The sequence below is a fragment of the Anopheles coluzzii genome, chromosome 2 (genome assembly GCF_943734685.1).
Source record: "Anopheles coluzzii chromosome 2, AcolN3, whole genome shotgun sequence".
NCBI lineage: Eukaryota > Metazoa > Arthropoda > Insecta > Diptera > Culicidae > Anopheles > Anopheles coluzzii.
This window is the reverse complement of record NC_064670.1, coordinates 10,011,705-10,021,683: the sequence shown is the minus strand read 5'-3', so window position 1 is coordinate 10,021,683 and position 9,979 is coordinate 10,011,705. Positions and strand designations below refer to the sequence as shown.

At 45.9% G+C, this 9,979-nt stretch overlaps 1 protein-coding gene across 2 annotated transcripts in view; it reads left to right on the top strand.

Annotated features, from left to right (window-relative positions):
• The first annotated feature begins 429 nt into the window (after positions 1-429).
• The window catches only part of LOC120952893 (uncharacterized), a 31,551-nt gene continuing 22,001 nt past the window's right edge, over positions 430-9,979 (top strand). Inside the window, exons 1-2 of one of the 2 annotated variants that reach the window (XM_040372460.2) lie at positions 430-556; positions 2,826-3,221. The gene's annotated coding sequence lies outside the window, so the exon portion shown is untranslated. Of the gene's footprint in view, positions 557-2,821; positions 3,222-9,979 lie in introns of both variants that reach the window. The other variant, XM_040372459.2, reaches the window with a different exon arrangement.

Genomic DNA, 9,979 nt, shown 5'->3' with positions numbered 1-9,979 from the left:
ACTGATTTAAAATATATCCTTCTTTTTAAACAGCCTACAAAAATATGTCAAAGTGGGTTTAAAACCATTTAAATGGAAAACCGAGAACGATTCACATAAATAAACGGTCATTTTTCATTTGCTTCAAACGATGTGTCGCGGCGGGCGGCTAAAATAGTAAGGCGGCTGTTTATTATTCGGCGGCCAAAATATTCGTTAGTAAAGTTGTTTATTCCTTTTTTTACTTCGTTCGAACGGTTCATTCAGTAAACGTGTAACGTTTCTGCATACTACCTATTGCAAAAATACCAAGCAAACAAGCGAAATTACAATAAATTTCATCAAACAACAAAAGCATCTTTTCGAAACCACAACACCAACAGAACCGTTTCAACCGGTTCCGTTTGACAGCTGACTGAGCTGAGGGCACGCACACACCTTCAGCGCACCGTGTAAAACGCAAGGGGCGAAGAAAAGCGTTCGGTCTGCTCGGGAAAAACACTGTGCGATACAGGCAGCGCTCGTGCTCATCGTGCTAGATTTGGTGGTAGCCGTTTTCCAGCGTTCATTTCTTCAAGTAGGTGATTTTGTGTGATTGAAAAACTGCTGTAAAAGTGTTTCGGTGCGTTGAGGAGTTAAATTGAAAGCTTTGTTCGGTGGTGGCCTCGGTGTTAAATTTACGTTGGAAGACTTGTCTGCCAAGAATGGACCTCCCCCCCCCCCACCCATACCTGTTCAAAAAGCATTTGCTGGCTGGATTGTTCGTCGGTCAAACGGAATAGCGCGCAAGGAGGACTGTTAAAAGGGACCAGTAAAACCATCGTCAATCGCTTGCTTTTCCCTAAAGTTTACCCGAAACCTTGAGCGCGCTCGTGTTTGATCAAACAACGTGCTTTGCCTTTTCCACTTGGGCAAACGTACATTGAAGGAAGAGGGGGGGAAACAAATACGAAAGAAGGTCATTCTGGAACCGTGAAAAACGAGTACCGTGTCTGGTGTGTCCGTTGGTGTTAGTGAGCGAGTCCTTGTAGTCCTGTCAAGCGCGAGCAAACCCACCGGGGGAATATCCTTGGTGTAGTGAGAAACCAATTTTGACCGCAGTGTTGCTAAAGAAACCGACCAAAACCAGAAAAGGTCCCATTTGCGGAACCGATACCGTTGCCCACTGCGAACAAAGCAACTCTCAGTTTCAGTTATACCCATATGCAAAGCAGGCAGTGCACGCGTCGACCACCAGCTGAAGAGTGCTAGTGGAGGGGGGGAGGGAAGGGAAGCGATATCGTAGAGCGTTTGAAAGCGGCGAAAGAGATAGCGTGTGAGAGAGATATACATAGAGAAACAGATGACGAGAGAACGAGAGCAAGTGGATGAAACTGGTTAGTTTTTGTATGTGCCGCTGGTGGTTTTTTTGTGTTTATGTGTATGTGTGTGCTATCATCTAACGAATAATTAACCGTGACAATTAACCACCCCACGGAGGGTGCGAGTCATACATACGATCAAGACGTACGGAAGAAGGGCCTGCCCAGGGGCTTGCTTTTGTTGTACGATTGCTGCTTCTTGCTTCTTGTTCATGTTTTTGGCTGGTGAAGCTCTTCGCTCGTGCATTTGTATCGCATCCAACGAGCACGTTACGGAGGACCGCGCTGCAGAAAACGCGCACCGCATTGCGTGACATTACACGGCGTACGCATACCAGTGTGTAAGGCTCACGGTACGGTACGCGTGTAAGTTTGCTATTGTAGTAGCTTGCTTGCCATGTGTGTGTGTGTGTGCTGGTTGCTATAGCCAAGCTAGTGCACGATTACAGAGCTGCGGGCAAGCACGTAGGTCAGGGTTGCTCAGCGTGTTTTCATTTCGTGTATTACTGCCACTTCCTACGGGTTTTAAAAAGGTGTTTTCTTCTAAATTGCAGCTTTTTTCAGCATAAAACACTCTCGTAGATTGAATGTACAAATTTGAGTCGTTACTGTAGCTTTTCATAGATCTTGTGCGATTCTATTCACTCCATACAAGAACGTTTGTCAAGCAATTGAGCAACCCTGACCGGTTTCACCTGGCACAGCTGACGGGGAGTGGACCCGAGAGCAGTTCAGTAGCGTGTAGTTTGGCGATAGAGAGATATGGAATGGGAAATTAGATGAAGCTGTTTACTTGCCAATGAAGCCATTGAGAGGGTTGACAAAAAAACGGCACGGAATCCGTATTTGGGATTGTCGTATTCGCTCTCGTTCATTTTTCGTCTCTCCACCGTTCTCCAACTACGCTCTCTATCTCTCTGTGTGTGTCTCTTTCTCTCAGTCAGCTAGGGAGCTTTCGTAGATTAGAGGGCTTCTAGGTCACATATACTTTCAAGATCAATCTAGCCGAATTTAATATTTTTTAAATGTTTTTTTTTGTGGCACACATACAGTAGGTGACGATTTCGCAACCGACCCGGTGCAATTGGTAACCATAGTTACAGGATTATTACATCACGCAGTGGCGGGTTGTGGTGCATGTCAAAAATAGTGCACAACTCGCCAACATTGGAGAGAACTGTTCACGTTTTCTCTCGCGCGCTCTCTTTCTCGTGCTCTCGCTCTCTCTCTCTCTCTCTCTCTCTCTCCAAAGATAGCGCAGCCACCCACCACCCACGAGCACTGACTGTTCGGGGTATGTCGCGTGGTTTTGCAGCCACCCGCAAGCAGTTGAAGATTCACCTTGCGCTTTGTTTGTTCACTGTTCAGGCGCTCGCCTTCCGAAGGGTGGCCGCCAAACACACACACAAACACAGCACCATCACCGCTGGACGTCGATTGCAATTGATTGCGAATGTGTTTTTTCTTTCATTCCTCGCTAGAAAGTTCTTAAAGTGCCAGCGAAAGTGTTTGTGTCCGTGGTCAAAAGTGAGTGAGTGATTGTTGGCCCGACGCCGACTACCCCCCTCATCAGCATCCATCGTGAAGCAGGAAGCTGCCAGTCAGCTCTAGCTCTGTGCTCTGTGTTAGCCTTTTTCGCTGAAGCATCTCCCGGTGGCCAGTTCCATCGGAGGCATCTTCCAAACACATACGAATTCTTCTCGGACCACAAAGCCTGCAATTGGCAAGGCGGCATCTTTTGTCGCGGTTAACTCAACCCCCCTCAACTTACCCACGGATTTCGGTAGGTTCTTCAGGCGTCGCCAACTTCCAACACCAGTCAAGGATGTGCCAGTTCAGAGTTTTCTAGCATCGTTCTACCAGCGAAAGGAGTAAGTTTGTGTAAGTATGATTGGCCCGATTTTAGATGCTTCTGTTTCACTTTTGCTACTTTCAAGCTCGAAAGACCTCAAACCTCGATGTAGTAGCATTGCATGGAAGTAAGGAACGCGTTGTAGGTGTAGTTGTTTATGCCCGGATGTATGCTGCTCGCTGACATTTGTGGCCTGTGTACTTTCCCACAAGTACGCCGTGTGTAGCCCACCTTCACTCGACGTTAGAAGGCATCCATTTCTAGAATGTACCTACCAGAGCACTTTGTTTCTGGCTCAGCAGATAAGAGAAATAACAGGTTCCTCAGCTCGTCTCTCTCTCTCTGCCAGCTGGTTGTACTGTATTGCCGTTCCCATTGCAACGGCCAACCCGCGAGAATGACTCCCGCGGTTTAAACGCCTCCCTCCTCAACTCCCACACTGGTCTGGACACCTTGCATAATCCAGCGCCCTGTGCGCTGAACCCCACAAAACGGGTTCCGTTGTTACGAGTTTCCAGCTAGCAAGTTCTAGCCGTCGTACCGACGTCTCGCAGCACACCACGGTGCAGTAACGCCATCCGTGCAACAACGAAACCAGTTGCAAAACAATCCTGCCCTCCCGCCGCACATCACAGAGGTACACGACCTTGCCAGCGTTCAAGCACTGGAGCGTAAATCGATAGCTCATGGATTTCGGCTTCGTGGGGGGAAGGGCGTTCTGTCTTGAGCGAAAGAAGCCCGCTAGGCGTGGAGGAGGGGGGACGCAAAGATATACCGCAAGACATTGCCGAGTGGAGGCCATCGGACGCGGCCGGGGTGTACCACACACGCGGAATTGGACGAACTTGACGAACTTCCTTATCGTTGGTGCGCGGAGTCCAATCGCGTTCGTGCGCGCCGGGGTCGGGGAAGCGCACAAGACGCAGAGTCGGCACAACAACACTGGGTTTCGCTGCAAGCCGCCTTTTCGAATGGTACTACAAAGTCGGGGCTGCACACGTACGTGAGCGTTGTGTTGTGGCTTTGTTTTCGCAGTGCTCCAATTGGATGTGAATGCAGTTGTGTTTGCACTTTCCGTCTACGTTCTACGTTGGTCTGTAAATGCCTGTGAGTCATGCCCGGTTTGCCCGTTGCCGCGTGAGGGGTGGGCAAAGGAATAGGGGTGGCGGATTGGGCGCATTGTTTAAACACCCTCCAAACACACAATTCTGAATGTCCTGGTGTCCTCCTCCTGGACTGACTGGACGACGGTCCTACTGACAACGGGATATGGGTGCTGTTTTACTCCTGTACTCGTAGATGCATTGAACCGAAGGGTACTGTTGCACGAATCGACGGTCTTCCCCGTACCGGCCAGCAAGGCATTTATCACATCTATTATCTTGAAATATTGTTGTTTTCTTGCTATTATCGCTGTAAAAAAGAAACAGTTTTTATGCAATTCAATTACACTTTGCTGCAATGCGGCCTTAAAAATCTTGCTTTTAATTTGAGACACAATTAGGTAAGCATTTTAATTCAAATGCTTACGGTATGATAAAACACTGGTATTCTCACGTTGATAACTACTTCTACAATAGATTCCGGAGCTATTTTAATGCTTCTGGATAAGATTTACCCTCTAGCCGGATAGTCAATCGTTGCTTATGGTGACGGTCCATACGACGCTTGAACAAAGAACGGGCATGTTGTTAAGTGGTCCGAGTTGACGATAATACTGTGGGACCCCCTAATGCCAAAAAAGAGGAAAACTACGGAACTGGATAGTTTCATGACTGAGACAGATGCAGATACTATTTTTAGTCCCGAATTTAAAAGGGAGTAGTATCAGGATCTGAAATGGATTCAGGACCGATAACAAATCTTCATCAGATCATAGACCAGTATGGGTTTGGGATCAGTTCCAGTACCAGTATGGGTTCAGTGTAAGTTATGGTGTGGGTTCGGGAACAATTCCAGGGCCGGTACGGCTTTTGGAGCAGTTCTAGGACCGGTGTAGAGTCAAGATCAATTCCAAGATAGATGCCGGTTTAGGATCGGGATCAATTTCACGACCGGTATGATGTCAGAATCAGTTAAAAGAACAAAAAGGGGACTAATTATAATGCCTGTATGGGATTGGAGTCATTTCCAGCATCAGTATGAGATCTGCAAAATTCCAGTATCGACATGCGTTCGTGATCGGTCCCAAGATCGATATGGATTCTGAATCAGCTTATCCTAATGTGCTCTTTTAAAAGTCACCAGGAATTGGCCTTGTTTTTTTTCAAAAATCCTTACCCCAAATTAACTAGTTCAACAAAAAAAAAAAAAAAAAAAAAAAACAATTGAATGTCCGGAGTTTGAAGCTGTCCAAAATTTGAATTAAAACGATACCTTATAGAGCCTTTGGGTCTTTTGGCCTCATTCGCCTCTTTAAATCGATAATTAAATCTTATCTTAATACCTAACACTCATCTTTGCAATCCACTTCCAGTTTCCAGTTACCTTATCCCGTGTTATTCTCGGTGAACTTAATATTACGAGTTGTTTTAATGCCTGTCGTTAAGCCTCGTGAAAGTTCTCTACAATGTAATGTAGTATCAACAGTAGCATCAGCTCTTCAAACTTACTGTATAGCGATACAAAAAAAGAAAAACTAGTGAAACATCCCACAAACACGTGAGGATGTCATTTTCAGCTGTCACTCCCATCACTCAAATCTATCTATCGTGGAAGGTCAGCTGTCGATCGATGGTGCATGCAGCGGTGTAGAGATTTTGCACGGTCGATAAACTACAGCATATGCAGAGTGTTTGCTGTTTGTTTTACCAAAAAAAAAGTCCCATCCATCCATCAATTTTGAGCAGTTTTTGCTCAGAACAGTTTGCTGCAGCTGACGTACGGTGCATTTTACAGCGCATCCGGCGAAAAACGTGCCTGCAAGATGTACACTGTGTTATCACTGTGATGCACTTTTTCTGTCTGCTTCAATTTTAAGCATGACCACAACTGTCCGGTTCATCCACACCGAAGAAACGAAAAAAAAACCCCGCAAACAATGTGTCATGGCAGACGAAATACACACGAGCCATGTCTGTGCGCAAAAAATCACGTACAATCTGCAGTGCAGCGTCAGTCGGTCGGTCAGACGACGGGCGGAAGAATTCAACGTGCTTATTTATCTTTGCTCTCACTTTTTCTCTCTCTCTCTCTCTCTCTCTCTCTCTGCCTATCACGAGCCCGTCACGCTCGATTACAATCCCTGGAAACTGTACGACAAGCAAAACAGAGGGTAAAACAGAGGCAAAGAAAGAGAAAAAACTGATATCTTACTATGTCAACAGTACAAACAACCAAACACTGACCAACAACGAATCTCCCCACAAGCGGCGGTTGTTGTTTTTAGGTGAGATGTTCACCAAAAAAAAGAAGGAAGGATGCTGCAAAAAAGCAACAACGCTAAACTGCTGCAGTTCTCTGTTGTTAGCAACATGCTGTTGCACAAGAGCTCGACAATGAAGAGTGCGCCACCATGTGTTGGCATAGGTCCAAAATGTTTTGTGGAAAGCGCAGCCTCGCCTAGTCCCCACAGAAGGGATCCGATGGGCCGTTTGGTGGCCTTGTTTCAACCTACCCAAATCAAGGGGACTGGATGATAGGTTAAAATCTCCAAAACCACAACCCTTTGCAGCAGGGTTGATCCAAATCGTATGACCTTGAGCGACGAACGCGTTTGCTGGTGGCTGCGTGATGATGCTGTGCGAAAGATTATGCAGCAGGCAATTTATATTCCTGAACATTTTCAACCGCTCTTTATGCTGCGGTGGATTTTATAATTATTTTGTTGGTTAAAAAGGTGAACCCGATAAGAGCTTGAATGAATCACACCTGTTTTACGTTGGCTTTTTATAATGGCAAAAGTGTCAGACATTCGACATTCCCTCATTCGCTCGTGTCACGTACGAGAAACGATTTATCAGCACAAAATGAGAGCATTCATATTACAAATCCTCCTTCTCACACGCACTCGCATGAGGCTTTTGTGGATGTGTAAAAGCTAAAAAATAAAATGATAAAATAAATTACCACACCATTCCGCGCCATTAATTGTAATGTATCTTTTTCGACAAGCATTTTGGAGCCTGTTTGGAGGGGTAGAGGAACGTAATTATGTACGGCTCGTAGCATCAAAGCACCAACCAGCTCAGAGCGCACGCCACGCCGTGTAGCTGTGTAAGATTTATCTGTGGCAAGTGCTGACGACGTTTGTTTCGTGTGTTCTCGCGGGGCCTCTAATGAGCGATAAGCGGTTTTTTAAACGAAGATAAACGGATTAATTTGAGGAGAAAAAATGATAAAAAATCCCCTTTTTGTGTGGCCCATTACAAGCAAATCAAACGCGTGTTTGCGAGACTAACGAAGCGGATGGATAGATTTGTAATGCAAATAAAAGCGCTGTTGCGCTCACCAGCACATTAGCATTATCTTGCAAAGTATTGCAGAGAAAACTTGGGCCGAAAATGTCGGCAGCCGGAGTAGCAGTTGTTCCGCTTTCCGCGCGCTATGCTGCGACTAACTGAGCACAAAAAGGCATTGTTTGCTTCGCAATGTGGTTGTGATGTCATTACCATTTTAACATGCACCCGGCGAATCTGCTGTTCCACCATTTCGCTGTGCCTCTCAGAACAGGACAACATAAGAGTGACAAGCCGCGGGATTGTCCTACTGGGCGCGCACATCCTTTGTTTTGCTCGCAAAACGAGCCAACGGCCAGTAATCAGCGTAGCAACATCTACTGCGTACACGGACGTCATGAGCAATCGAAGCAAGCTTCCACCATGCTTTTGCGATGTTTCCTGGTGCTCTGGTGGTAAGGTGTAAACATTATCACCCATGGCCATGGCCACCGCTTAGCCGGATGCGGAAAATGGGGGGATGCCTTTTTATGTGCAAAGCACCACCAGTACAAGCTGGAGGAGCACTGCGGGAGGTATGCTACAAATGAGTAAATATAATTGTTCGTGATACTTCTGGTGCAAAGTGGTGATTGTGCAGTATCGTCCGTATGGATGGTAGCTGGAGCGGGGTGAAATGTTTCCGCTGAAAAGCACATTATATAGGGAGGACGAATTATCGCGAATCGGTTCTTGCTGATGTACCACCGTTTCATTATGTTTGGGATGGGAAAACATTTACACCGAAACGACCCACTGGCAGCACTAAAAGCGAATGATTCCTGGGCATGCACGTTTGCACGCTTTGGGGATCATTTTACTTTTGGAAGGTTTGGCCAGAAAAATAAAGAGTCACTGTTGTTATCCACTGCTCTTTGAAGTTGTGTGCAAATGTAATTTCACTTCATTCGGTTCTATTCGTTCATGTGAAAACACAACAGGCATCATAACGCTTTGGACTGGGGAGTAAAATCATGTTAACGTTTGATGGAACTCTTCATCACAGTTTCAGCCGAATTATGTCGCAAAATAAGTCTCGAATGAGGTTCGCAAGAACGTCTCTCCACACACATGCCTACTTGTTTTGCTACTTGCTATTTTTAATGCAAGCGGAAATCCAAATGTTGAAGAATTTGGCATAGCAGAAAAGGTCTTGGGATTGAGTTACCAAGGACTCTTGCGGCATGGGTTGACAAACCTGACTCGATTACTAATTAAGTTATGCTTATTTTGGGTTGGTAGAAATCGATCACGCTGGGCTTCGCAGGTGGGCATTTGGAGATGATGGGCATCGATACCTCAATAAATTGATCATTAATCTGTGACGTATAGAGACGTTCTAAAACAGGTAGCTATATATAAACAATAATTATACATATTTCCTCTTCACAGTTTGTGTGTTGTAATGTATCCTGTACCGAACAAACTGCTCTCTAGATTAATTAATGAAATGAAAACAAACAGCCGCTTCAGATGGACATACACAAACAGACATTCGCGTTTGTTACATTCCCTGTCCCTGGATCCCTTGGTGGTCGGTGGCAAGTGTGGGGCCGCCCATTACCATCTGGCCGTTTGTGTCACACATAATACTCTGCAAATAGTGTGTGACCACGCGTTCGCGTGGTGGATAATGAAATGCCAAAAGCAGCACACACACACACGCGCGCCTTATGCTCACTTCGTTAACGTTACGAACAGCTTTTGCGTGTATTGATTTTTATTTACCTCTTCCCGTGGGTTTCGCCTCACCTCGTTGAGCATAATGGTATGTTTGCGCACTAACGGGCGACTTGGTGCGTATGGACACATTTTTTGGCGGGTAGTTAGTCCACTTTCCACCTTTGCCCCACTCGTGTTGGACATCTCTTCATTTTCTTTTTGCAGAAATGTCCCTATACACAACTGTGCTGTGGCTATGGTTGACTTATTGGCTTTAATTTATGACACAGCGACCACACGGGGGGGGGGGGGGGGGGGGGGGGGTGCTATTCTCCACAACGAAACGGAGCATAAATTTTGGTCTACTTGGGTCAATCAAACGGACTTTTTTTTGTCTGTCTTCCAACATAGCTCCGTCTGGTCAGCGTTCTCTGTGGCTGTGTGCGTTGAATTATATGTAATTTTGGGTTCGATTTTGTTTATTTCGATCGTACCACGATGACGAAAACGATGCCTCCATGGTAGCATGTGTGTGGCTTCCCAGGCCGTTTTGACCTTGCACGGACCTATAAGTCAAAACTCTGACAATAATAATTGATTTTTGCTTGCCGATGTTTTGCACGCGTGGCAGGTTGACTTGTATGTAAGCGTTATTGGCATAATTCTTCAAAGCGATTATGTGCCTTTTG